The sequence below is a fragment of the Triticum urartu genome, chromosome 4A (genome assembly GCF_056163025.1).
Source record: "Triticum urartu cultivar PI428250 chromosome 4A, HENAU_Tu73, whole genome shotgun sequence".
In the NCBI taxonomy this organism is placed as follows: Eukaryota; Viridiplantae; Streptophyta; class Magnoliopsida; order Poales; family Poaceae; genus Triticum; species Triticum urartu.
The window spans coordinates 16,964,563-16,978,420 of record NC_141876.1 but is presented as its reverse complement, the minus strand read 5'-3'; positions in this window follow the sequence as shown (position 1 = coordinate 16,978,420).

Genomic DNA, 13,858 nt, shown 5'->3' with positions numbered 1-13,858 from the left:
CTTCTGGATCATCCTCGTGAATGTGGCTCCGGCATTCTTCAAACCGAATGGCATAGTGACATAACAGAAGCACCCAAATGGGGTGATGAAAGCTATTTTTATCTCATCGGGTCCATACAGACGGATCTGATGATACCCAGAATAAGCATCCAAAAAGGACAAACGCTCACACCCCGCAGTCGAGTCGACTATTTGGTCGATGCGAGGGAGAGGAAAGTGATCTTTCGGGCAGGCCCGATTGATATGTTTGAAGTCGATGCACATGCGAAGTGAGTCGTCCTTCTTTGGTACCATGACAACATTAGCTAACCACTCGGAGTGGTAACTCTCTCGGATAAACTCAGCTGCTAGAAGTCGAGCCACTTCTTCACCGATTGCCTTCCTTTTCTGTACGGCGGACCGTCGAAGATGTTCTTTGACCGGTTTCACCTTTGGGTCGACTCGCAAACGATGCTCAGCCAGTCTCCTGAGAACACCTGGCATGTCAGAAGGTTTTCATGCAAAGATGTCCCAGTTCTCACAGAGGAACTGGATGAGCGCTTCTTCCTATTTAGAGTCGAGTGTTGTTGAAATGTGAGTCAGAGCAGCATTGGGATCCGTTGGATGAATATGAATCGACTTCGTTTCACCAGTCGACTGGAATGCTGAATCAGTGGCAGGCTTCTTAGCTCGCAACAAATCACTCGGATCTGCTTTTTTTATACTCCTGCAACTCCACTACTGCCATCTGTGCATCGGCGATCTTTGAGCCCTTCTGGAAGCACTCTTCTGCCTTCTTTCGACTGCCAATGATAGTGATCACCCCTTTAGGACCAGGCATCTTCAATTTGAGGTACACGTAACATGGTCGAGCCATAAAACATGCATAAGCTGGCCTGCCTAGAATAGTGTGATAAGCACTCTGGAAATCCACAACTTTAAATGTCAACTTTTCTTTGCGGTAATTCTTGAAATCACCGAACACTACATCGAGAGCGATCTGGCCGAGTGATGGAGCCTTCTTGCCAGGAATGACTCCATGGAAACTCATATTACTTTCGCTGAGTCTGGACATCGGAATGCCTATTCCTTTCAACATCTCTGCATATAGTATATTCAGACCACTGCTACCATCCATCAGAACCTTAGTCAATCGAGTGCCTTCAACTACTGGGTCGACCACCAGCGCTTGCCTCCCGGGGGTGGCTATGTGCGCTGGGTGATCGGACTGGTCGAATGTAATGGCAGTCTGAGACCACTTCAAATAACTGGGTGTCACCGGAGCGACCATGTTCACTTCTTTGTTGATGACTTTCAGTCGACTCTTACTCTCAACATCAGCGAAAATCATCAGAGTGGAATTGATGTGGGGGTAACCATCATCGTCCTCCTCCTCATCCTCAACTTTGCTTGCTTCTTTCTCCTTTTCCTTGGGCTGTTTCTCTCGAAATTGCTGGATTAGGAGTCGACACTGTCGAGTGGTATGCTTTCGGTAAATGAAATTACCCTCTTCATCTTTCTTGGTGTGAATGTGGCATGGTAAATCCAGCACATCATTTCCATCTTGATCTTTTACTTTCTTGGGGTTCCACGGTCCTTTGGGTTTCCCCTTGAACTTCCCTTGAGTTATGGCCAAGGCTTCCCCAGGAGCAGCTGGCTCGGCTTTGCGCTTCTGCTTCCGACTGGAGTTCCCCCCCTCCGGTTTCGTGGGCGACTGTTTTGTGCTTGCCACTCCGGAGTCGGTCTTCTTCTCCACCATTGGCGTACTTGGTGGCAATCTCCATCATCCGAGTCAGAGTCATATCTCCTGTTCGGCCGAATTTCAGATTCAACTCCCGATACTTAACGCCTTCTTTGAAGGCACAATTTGCTTGGTGATCTGACACATTCTCCACTGTGTGGTGCAACATGATCCATTTCTCGATATAATCTCTCAAAGTTTCATTCGGTTTCTGAACGCAACACTGTAGTTCTGTCAACCCTGCTGGCCGCTTGCAAGTACCTTCAAATGTTCTGACAAATACTCGAGCAAGATCTTCCCAAGTATAAATACTACCAGGAGCTAACTGATTCAGCCACGCCCTGGCCGAGCCCTCTAGCATCAAAGGAAGGTGCTTCATGGCCACTTCATCGTTGCCGCCACCGATCTGTACAGCCACTCGGTAATCCTCAAGCCAAGTGTCAGGCTTGGACTCACCAGTGAACTTATTGACTCCAGTCGCCAACCTGAAGTTGGGAGGAATCACTGCAGCCCTGATGGCTCTGCTGAAGCACTCTGGGCCTGAGACATGCACTCTGCTGCTGGTTGGAAAATCTCTGTCGGGGCCTTCTCTGTGAGCTCTGTTTCTGTCGACCAGACCCTGAACGAGAATAGATCTCGCATCAAAGCCCGGTTCCCTGGGGTCTACTGGAATCCTTCGCCCACCACTGTGAGGGCGTCTATCATCTTGCTGCCGAGGCACGTATGATCCACTCCTTGGGGGAGGCGTGGGCACTCAACGACGATCATCGTGATCGAGACAGTGATCATACTGCTCACGGTTTCTGTACTGATCTCGTCGGTCTCCATGTCCCTCACGCCTCGGGGGTGATCTTGGGCTGTGAGCCGACTGGACTGTGTCTGCAACCTCGGATTTGCTGTGAATCCTATTTCGCGACTGAGATACTACTGTATTCTGCTCTCCCGCAGCTCGGAGCAAGGCCCGGATCTACACCAAACCTCGACTAGCTTCTGACTGGGAAGGTTGAATTGACTCCGCTATTCGGGCCGCAACTGCGAGATTCTGGATTGGAGTTCGGTATACCTGAATCGGAGGTGGAAAAAGTTGACGTCGACTGGATTCAGGAGCACGTTGCCGAGCACGCTCGTCGAGTGCGCGCTGGAGGTTATCCAGTCGAGTGCACTCAGCCAAGTTGGACAGGCGCGCCTCCTCCAAGGCTTGGGCCTCAGGGGTTTCTCCAACGATGGGAGTGTGAAGTGCAACCATGTTCCGGTGGCGAAGTTCCTCCCTCCTCTACGAAGAGAGGGGTTCGGGTCGGTACTCTTCGTGGACACGCGACGGATCACCGCCACCATCGCCTCCGTCCTCACGGGTGAAGCCAGGAGGACTACGTGGTCCATTGACCATCAAAACTTCCGCCGCGGGGTCGCTGCTGTCGCACTCGGATGCAGTCTCTACGGAGCCAGTCAAACAGACCGTAGAGAGTTTCGTTGGGCTCGATTGCCGCGACCTGGGGGGTGGCCAATTGGCGAGCCACCGCATGCCTCACCCACCGATGAAGCCTCGACCGACCGGAACGTTTGCCCCAGCGGACTGCAGGGAGGGAGGGAGGCACGGGAGCCGACCGATACTGAGTCGACGGCTGCCGTAGGAGGACGCCATGGACGCACGCGCGAAAGTGCATTGCCCCGCAGACGGGGAGCGCCTCAACATCGAGTGGCGCTTCCTAGAGCCAAGCGGAGTCGTCGGCGATGAATACGAGCGCATCGAGACGGATTTCATGGCCCTTGGCCAAACCTCCGCCTGAAACCATGTTGATGGGGATCGGAAAAATCACAACTTCTCCAACAAGTCGCTAAGACACCTGTCCCAAGGTGGGCGCCAACTGTCGTGGTTCTAAGTCTGATAGTAGAATAGGGGGTAGGAATGTAGAGGCAAGATCCTAAGTATGGAGGAGTTGTACACGCGAGTTTTACGAGTTCAGGCCCTTCTCGGAGGAACTAACAGCCCTACGTCTCGGAGCCCGGAGGCGGTCGACTGGATTATATGCGTGTGTGTTACAGAGGGTGCGAACCCTTGTCCCTGAGGAGGGGGTGGCTTATATAGAGTTCGCCAGACTCCTCCCGCCCTCAGTTACAAAGGGTTTAAGGTACATAAAGATGGGGACATTACTGGTAACGCCTGCAATAAAGATACATAATGATCATTAAATCTATGACTTAATTCCCGACCGTTGCAGAGTGGAGTGGCTCTAGGTCTTCTGGTAGTCGGGTGATTGTCCATACAGTCGAGTGTCTTCGAGACTGTCGAGTGGAACATAGCTTCATGGTCGAGTGGATGATGATTTTTCTTCGAATGCTTCTGGCTCCTTTAGAGATGTCCTTGGGGAGGGTATCTTGGACAGATCCATGACCCTACCCTAGGTACATAGCTTCATCAGCTATCACAAAGTAAAGTGCATAAGTAAAGGGCTCGGGTAAGAGATAACCGAGGCACGCGGAGACGAGGATGTATCCCGAAGTTCACACCCTTGCGGATGCTAATCTCCATTTGGAGCGGTGGGGAGGCACAATGCTCCCCAAGAAGCCACTAGGGCCACCGTAATCTCCTCACGCCCTCACATAATGCAAGATGCAGTGATTCCACTAAGGGACCCTTGAGGGCGGTCACCGAACCCGTACACTTTGGCAACCCTTGGGGGCGGTCACCGGTACCCGTCAAATTGCTCGGGGCGGTCTCCACAACCTAATTGGAGACCCCAACGCTTGCCCAGAGCTTTACACCACAATGATTGAGCTCCGAACACCATCAACCATCTAGGGCGCCCAAGCACCCAAGAGGAACAAGCTCAAGGGCACCAAGCACCCAAGAGTAATAAGCTTCTCAACTTGTAACTTCCACGTATCACCGTGGAGAACTCAAACCGATGCACCAAATGCACTAGTGCTAGGGAGGAAAATGAGAGGAAGAAAAAGAAGGAGAACTCCAAGATCTCGATCCAAGGGGTTCCTCTCACATAGAGGAGAAAGTGATTGGTGGATATGTGGATCTTGATCTCCTCTCTCTTTCCACCCAAAACTAGCAAGAATCCATGGAGGGATTGAGAGATAGCAAGCTTAAAGAAGGTCAACAATGGAGGAAGAACACGAGCTTAACGGATAAGGTTCATTGGGGAAGAAGACCCCCTTTTATAGGTGGGGAAAATCCAACCGTTATGCTCACAGCCCGCACAGAGCGGTACTACTGCTCGACCTCACGGTACTACCACTAGGGATAGCGGTACTACTGCTTGCCAGTGGTACTAAAAAATACATTCGTGCCTACCACCGCTGGACTTGTGACGAGTTTTTGGTCTGGAGCGGAAGTATCCACGGAAGTAGCCGCGGTAGTACTGCTCCAAGCAGTAGTACCGCTCCCAAGAGCGGTAGTAAAAAGTTACATCCCCTCCAAGCGGTAGTACCACTCTCACGAGCGGTAGTACCGCTGCAGCTTTTATAAGGACACCAAAACTGACACAATTTCTGCAAACGGACTCCGAATTCAACGAAACCAAGTTTGTTGGAAAGCTAGCGACAAGGGCTAACACAATCTTGATAGAAATAACAATAAGAAGAAAAATTAGAAAAAGCCCGTAAGAAAAAGGTGAGAACCCTTCTTCGAATAAGACCAGTAAACCCTCCAACACCGAAAACGCAATAGATGAAGCATGTGAACTCCGTTTTTGATGAACTCGAGCTTGTCAAGAAGATGACCATAAGCTCCAAATATCACAAAGAGAACCAAACAGGAACCAAGAAAGATGATGCAAGGATGCAATGGTTTGATCTCTCTACGAATGATACGATCAAGCTACTTATCGAGAGCCCCCTTGATAGTACGGCAATCGATCCTACAACCCGGTCTCCCAACTACCACCATGAGACCGGTAAAATAGAAGATCTATCAAGGGAAAACCTTTGCCTTGCATGAAGTCCACTTGAGCTATATGATGACGATCTTGACTCCCTCAAGTTGGACCACCTTTCTTGATTGTGTTGGCTCGATGAAGACTAGATGATTGCTCCCCCATAGTCCACTATGAGTGAGCCACTCTTCGGCACATCTTCACAAGTCCATTGTCACCACAATGGACGGAAAGCTTCAAGCACTTGATCTCTTCGTGATGCATCACTTGAACTTGCACACCACAACCTAACCCCACGAAGAACTCTCACGAAGACCACGGGTTAGTACACAAAGCGTAATTGACAATGCTTACCATACCATGGGATCACTTGATCCCTCTCGGTACATCTTCTATGCTTTGTGTGTTGATCAACTTGATTCACTCTTTGACTTAGTCTTGATCAACCTCTCACAAGACCAATCTTTAGGTAATTCCTTGAATAGCACCTTGGTCGACACAAACTCTCCTTGAAACCAACACATGTACTCCAAGAGAAGCCTATGGACAAAACCTTCAAATATAACTCAAGACAAGCATTAGTCCATAGAGATTGTCATAAATTACCAAAACCAAACATGGGGGCACCGCATGTTTTTTCATCCTTGATTTTGATTATGCGGTCAACTGCAATAGTTCTAGTATATCCACATGGACAGAAAATAGAGGATTTTTTGTTTGGCGAAAAATCCTGTAAGTATGTGAAGATTTTTTAGTAACCTAGTATATGGGTATATGATTAGCCTACCAATTCTTTCTTTATTATTGTGGCATGGTAACTTTCGTCCTTGCACGGACTTATCAGAGTGTGACTTAGGTTAATTACATAGTTGATAGCTTCTATTACCGACCGGATTACAAAATGTAAGAGAATCACGAGATTTTGGTTCTATGGTTGATGAGTATTATAGACAAAACATACTAGTTTTCAAGTAGTTTCAACAAACATGGACATTAAGTTTCTATGCGTTTGGACCGAAATAATCTTAGCTGAAGTTGAAAAAATAGTGGTTGAGGGGTAATTAATTGTGGTTCCGGATGAGGTGAAGATACCCCGAACAAACCCCTCAAAGGATTGTTTTTCATAGTAACAAGTGACAATAAATTTCAGCACACTATAAAAATGTTTCCTTACCAAATTTCACTTACCAAAGGCGCTTCACTCCCCGGCAACGGTGCCAGAAAATAGTCTTGATGACCCACAAGTATAGGGGATCAATTGTAGCTCTTTTCGATAAGTAAGAGTGTCGAACCCAACGAGGAGCAGAAGGAAATGACAAGTGGTTTTCAACAAGGTAATGTCTGCAAGTGCTGAAATTGTAAGTAGCGGAGTAGTTTGATAGCAAGATAATTTGTAACGAGCAAGTAATGTTAGTAGTAACAAAAGTGCAGCAAGGTAGCTCAATCCTTTTGAGACAAAGGACAGGCCAAAACGGTCACCTATGATAAGCAAAGTGTTCTTGAGGGTACATGGGAATTTCATCTAGTCACTTTCATCATGTTGGTTCGATTTGTGTTCGGTACTTTGATAATTTGATATGTGGGTGGACCGGTGCTTAGGTGCTGTTCTTACTTGAAAAACCTCCTACTTATGATTAACCCTCCCGCAAGCATCCGCAACTACGAGAAAAATAAAATCGCAAAGACTATGCCCAAATCTTCCCAAAGGTTCTACTTGGCACAAACACTAATTAAAACATAAAACCACATCTAAACAGAGGCCAGATGAATTATTTATTACTAAACAGGAACAAAAAGCAAAAAAACAAAAATAAAATTGGGTTGCCTCCCAACAAGCGCTAACGTTTAACGCCCCTAGCTAGGTATGATGATTTCAATGATGCTCACATAAAAGATAAGAACGGAAACATAAACAGAGCATCATAAAGAATATAACTAGCAAATTTAAGTCTAACCCACTTCCTATGGATAGGGATTTTGTGAGCAAACAACTTATGGGAACAATAATCAACTAGCATAGGAAGGCAAAACAAGCATAACTTCAAAACTTTAAGCACATAGAGAGGAAACTTGATATTATTGCAATTCCTACAAGCATATATTCCTCCCTCATAATAATTTTCAGTAGCATCATGAATGAATTCAACAATATAACCAGCACCTAAAGCATTTTTTTCATGATCTACAAGCATAGAAAATTTACTACTCTCCACATAATCAAGATTCTTCTCCTTCAGAATAGTGGGAGTATCATAAGAGACTCGAATACTATAGATTGTTTGCACATTAAAAGAGTAATGTTCAGAAAAAGGGTAATCATAATCATGACAAGTTTTATAAATATAATCATCATTACCTTTTATAGCATATGTATCATCACAATAATTATCATAAGTAGCAACTTTGTTCTCATCATAATCGATTGAAACCTCTTCCAAGAAAGTGGAATCATTACTAAATAAAGTCATGACCTCTCCAAATCCACTTTTATCATTATCATAATAAAGTTGGGTTGCCTCCCAACAAGCGCTATCGTTTAACGCCCCTAGCTAGGCACGATGATTTCAATGATGCTCACATAAAGGATAAGAATTGGAACATAAACAGAGCATCATGAAGAATATGACTAACACATTCAAGTCTAACATACTTCCTGTGCATAGGTATTTTGTGAGCAAACAACTTGTGGGAACAAGAATCAACTTGCATAGGAAGGTAAAACAAGCATAACTTCAAAACTTTAAGCACATAGAGAGGAAACTTGACATTATTGCAATTCCTACAAGCATATATTCCTCCCTCATAATAATTTTCAATAGCATCATGAATGAATTCAACAATATAACCATCACATAAAGCATTATTTTCATGATCTACAAGCATATAAAATTTACTACTCTCCACATAAGCAAAATTCTTCTCATTCGGAATAGTGGGAGTATCATAAGAAACTCGAATACTATATTTTTTCCACATTAAAAGAGTAATGTTTAGAAAAAGGGTAATCATAATCATGAAAAGTTTTAATATAATCATCACTACTTTTATAGCATAAGTGTCATCACAATAATCATCATAAGTAGCAACTTTGTTCTCATCATAATCAGTTGAAACCTCTTCCAAGATAGTGGAATCATTACTAAATAAAGTCATGACCTCTCCAAATCCACTTTCATAATTGTCACAATAAGATTCAACACCCTCCAAAATAGTGGGATCATTACTTCCTAAAGTTGACACTCTTCCAAACCCACTTTCATCAATATAACCATCATAAATAGGAGGCATGCTATCATCATAATAAATTTGCATATCAAAACTTGGGAGGTTAAACATATCATCTTCATAGAATATAGCATCCCCAAGCTAGGGACAATCATTAATTTCAGCAAATAAATTCTCAAACTTGTGATTCTCATCAAACATGGCATCCCCAAGCTTGGGCCTTTTCATATCATAAGCATAATCACTCTCATCATTAATAGTATGGATATCACCAATAGTATAGCAATTATCATCATCATAATGAGTAATAGGAGCAACATCATTTGGGAGGAATACCTTTTTACCCTTATGCATAAGTTCACAAGGTCACTGAACCCGCAAGTTGATCACCAAAACACACATCAAATAGATCACGTGAATATCCCATTGTCACCACAGATAAGCACATGCAAGACATACATCAAGTGTTCTCAAATCCTTAAAGACTCAATCCGATAAGATAACTTCAAAGGAAAAACTCAATCCATTACAAGAGAGTAGAGGGGGAGAAACATCATAAAATCCAACTATAATACAAAAGCTCGCGATACATCAAGATAATTCCAAATCAAGAAGACGAGACAGAGAGAGAGAGAGATCAAACCCATAGCTATTGGTACATACCCTCAGCCCCGAGGGTGAACTACTCCCTCCTCGTCATGGAGAGCGCCGGGATGATGAAGATGGCCTCCGTTGAGGGATCCTCCCTCTGGCAGGGTGCCGGAACAGGGTCCCGATTGGTTTTTGGTGGCTACAGAGGCTTGCGGCGGCGGAACTCCCGATCTAGGTTATTTTCTGGAGGTTTCTGTATTCAAAGGAATTTTTGGCGTAGGTCTCATGTCAGGGAGATCTACGAGTCGTCCACGAGATACGGGGACGCGCCTGATACGTCTCCAACGTATCTATAATTTTTGATTGCTCCATGCTATATTATCTACTGTTTTGGACATTATTAGGCTTTATTATCCACTTTTATATTATTTTTGGGACTAACGTATTAACCGGAGGCCCAGCCCAGAATTGCTGTTTTTTTGCCTGTTTTAGGGTTTCGAAGAAAAGGAATATCAAACGGAGTCCAAACGGAATGAAACCTTCGGGAACGTGATTTTCTTAACAAACAAGACCAGGGAGGCTTGGACCCTACGTCAAGAAAGAAAAGAGGCGGCCACAACGTAGGGGGCGCGCCTACCCCCCCCCCCCACGCGCGCCCTCCACGCTCATGGGCCCCCTGTTGCTCCACTGACGTGCTCCTTCCTCCTATATATACCTACGTACCCCCAAACAATCAGATACGGAGCCAAAAACCTAATTCCACCACTGCAACTTTTTGTATCCACGAGATCCCATCTTGGGGCATGTTTCGGAGCTTTGCCGGAGGGGGCATCGATCACGAAGGGCTTCTACATCAACACCATAGCCCCTCCGATGAAGTGTGAGTAGTTTACCTCAGACCTACAGGTCCATAGTTAGTAGCTAGATGGCTTCTTCTCTCTTTTTGGATCTCAATACAATGTTCTCCCCCTCTCTTGTGGAGAACTATTCGATGTAATCTTCTTTTTGCGGTGTGTTTGTTGATACTGATGAATTGTGGGTTTATGATCAAGTCTATCTATGAATAATATTTGAATCTTCTCTGAATTCTTTTATGTATGATTGGTTATCTTTGCAAGTCTCTTCGAATTATCAGTTTGGTTTGGCCTACTAGATTGATCTTTCTTGCAATGGGAGAAGTGCTTAGCTTTGGGTTCAATCTTGCGGTGTCCTTTCCCAGTGACAGTAGGGGCAGCAAGGCACGTATTGTATTGTTGCCATCGAGGATAACAAGATGGGGTTTTCTTCATATTGCATGAGTCTATCCCTCTACATCATGTCATCTTGCTTAAGGCGTTACTCTGTTTTTTAACTTAATACTCTAGATGCATGTTGGATAGCGGTCGATGAGTGGAGTAATAGTAGTAGATGCAGGCAGGAGTCAGTCTACTTGTCTCAGACGTGATGCCTATATACATGATCATACCTAGATATTCTCATAACTATGCTCAATTCTGCCAATTGCTCAACAGTAATTTGTTCACCCACCGTAGAATACTTATGCTCTTGAGAGAAGCCACTAGTGAAACCTATGGCCCCGGGTCTATCTTTATCATATTAATCTCCTACTACTTAGTTATTTCCTTTGCTATTTACTTTGCTTTTATTTTACTTTGCATCTTTATCATAAAAATACCAAAATTATTATCTTATCATATCTATCAGATCTCACTCTCGTAAGTGGCCTTATAGGGATTGACAACCACTATTTGCGTTGGTTGCGAGGATTTATTTTTTTTGTGCAGGTACGAGGGACTCGCGCGTAGCCTCCTACTGGATTGATACCTTGGTTCTCAAAAACTGAGGGAAATACTTACGCTACTTTGCTGCATCATCCCTTCCTCTTCGGGGAAAACCAACGCAGTGCTCAAGAGGTAGCAGCGCCCAGGGGGTAGAGCGCGCCCTCCACCCTCATGGACGACTCGGGACTCTTCTGGCTCAACTCTTTTACTCCGGGGGCTTCTTTTGGTCCACAAAAATAATCAAAAATTGGGACGTCAATTGGACTCCGTTTGGTATTCCTTTTCTGTAAAACTCAAAAACAAGGAAAAAACAAAAACTGGCACTGGGCTCTAGGTTAATAGGTTAGTCCCAAAAATCATATAAAATAGAAGATAAATGCATATAAAACATCCTAGATGGATAATATAATAACATGGAACAACAAAAAATTATCGATATGTTGGAGACGTATCAAACACTACTAGTCACCCACAAGCACCAATCTATAGTTCCCGTAGCAAGATTAAACACAAGAGATGAACTAGGGTTTGAGATGAGATGGTGTTGTTGAAGATGTTGATGGAGATTGCCCTCCCCAACATGGAATAGTTGTTGGTGATGATGATGATGATGATTTTCCCCTTCGGGAGAGAAGTCCCCCCGGCGGAATCGCTCCGCCGGAGGGGAAAAGTGCTCCTGCCCAAGTTCCGCCTCGAAACGGTGGCGCTCTATCCCGAAAGTCCTCCTCTTATTTTTCTAGGTCAAAATTACTTATATACCAGAAGATGGGCACCGGAGGTGGGCCTGGGTGAGCACAACCCACCAGGGCACGCCATCACAAACGATTTAACGGCAAAAAATTGTGTGTGATGTACCTGTGAACGGAAACGTTTTCCTTGGAGCGACTGTGTGGGATGTGCATACGAAGGGAAACGATTAGCGGGGACTGACTATGTGGGATGTACTTGCGACGGAAACAATTTTGTTGTATAATTCTATTTTTTATCTGTACTGTATGTATTTTCGTATTTGAGCGCTCGCCGGTCGCACACGACCTTATTTTTCCGAACGTGTGTGCCAGGAGGGCATATCCCCGGCGATTTCTGGGTCGTGTGGGAAGGACCCCCCCTATCGCCCACACTCACTTGGAGACGGTTCCAGATGCCGTCACGGAAAGGGGTTTTAAACCGTTTGTTTAGGACCGACGCGCACCAGTGTATTATGTTCACACACGGATTTTGCTGCGGAAATCGTGTGTAATTTAAACTACAGTACTTGTAAATTCTGCGACCAGCGCGTGTACTATTCCCGTCGATCTAGATTCCGGCCGCCAATAAATACTACCTTGCTCATGTCAGCCGCCAATAAATACTACCCTGTGTAGGATCGAAAGTATGTCTAGAGGGGGGTGATTAGACTACTTGACGAAATAAAAATCTAGCCTTTTCCTAATTTTAATTCTTGGCAGATTTTAGCAACTTAGCACAAGTCAAGCAAACAACCTACATGTGCAATTCTAAGAGTATAGCAGCGGAATGTAAAGCAATTGCATATGAAGGTAAAGGGAGGAGTTTGGAGGGAGCAAACGCAATGTAGACGCAGAGATTTTTGGCGTGGTTCCGATAGGTGGTGCTATCGTACATCCACGTTGATGGAGACTTCAACCCACGAAGGGTAACACTTGCGTGAGTCCACGGAGGGCTCCACCCACTAAGGGTCCACGAATAAGCAACCTTGTCTATCCCACCATGGCCATCGCCCACGAAGGACTTGACTCACTAGGGTAGATCTTCACGAAGTAGGCGATCTCCTTGCCCGTACAAACTCCTTGATTCAACTCCACAATCTTGACGGAGGCTCACAAGTGACACCTAACCAATCCAGGAGACACCACTCTCCAAGAGGTAACAAATGGTGTGTTGATGACGAACTCCTTGCTCTTGTGCTTCAAATGATAGTCTCCCCAACACTCAACTCTCTCTCATAGGATAGGATTTGGTGGAAAGATGATTTGAGTGGAAAGCAACTTGGGGAACGCTAGAGATAAAGATTTATGTGGTTGGAATGAAGTATCTTGACCTCAACACAAGTGTAGGTGGTTCTCTCTCAGAAAATGTATGTTGGAAGTGTAGGCATGTTCTGATGGCTCTCTCCACGAATGAAGAGTGGGTGGAGGGGTATATATAGCCTCCACACAAAATCTAACCGTTAAACACAAATCACCAAACTCGGTGGGACCGAATCATACATCTCGGTTAGACCGATTTAGTTCACAATGTGACCGTTAGGGTTTTTGGTGGGACCAACATGTCATCTCGGTGGGATCGATATCGTTAGGGTTAGGGCATAACGTAATCTCGGTGAGACCGATTAAAGAAACTCGGTGAGACCGATTTTGGTAATAGACTAACCAGAGAGTTGGTCAGGCAATCTCAGTGGGACCGATTCCCTCTCTCGATAGGACCGAAACATTATGAAAGGGAAACAGAGAGTTTGCATTGCAATCTCGGTGGGACCGATCGCTCATCTCGGTTGGACCAAAACGTTACGAAGGGAAACAGAGAGATTACAATCCCATCTCGGTGAGACTGAGATCCCTATCGGTAGGACCGAAAAGACTAGGGTTTGTGGCAGTGGCTATGTCAAGTGAACTCGGTGGCGCCGGATAGATCAAATC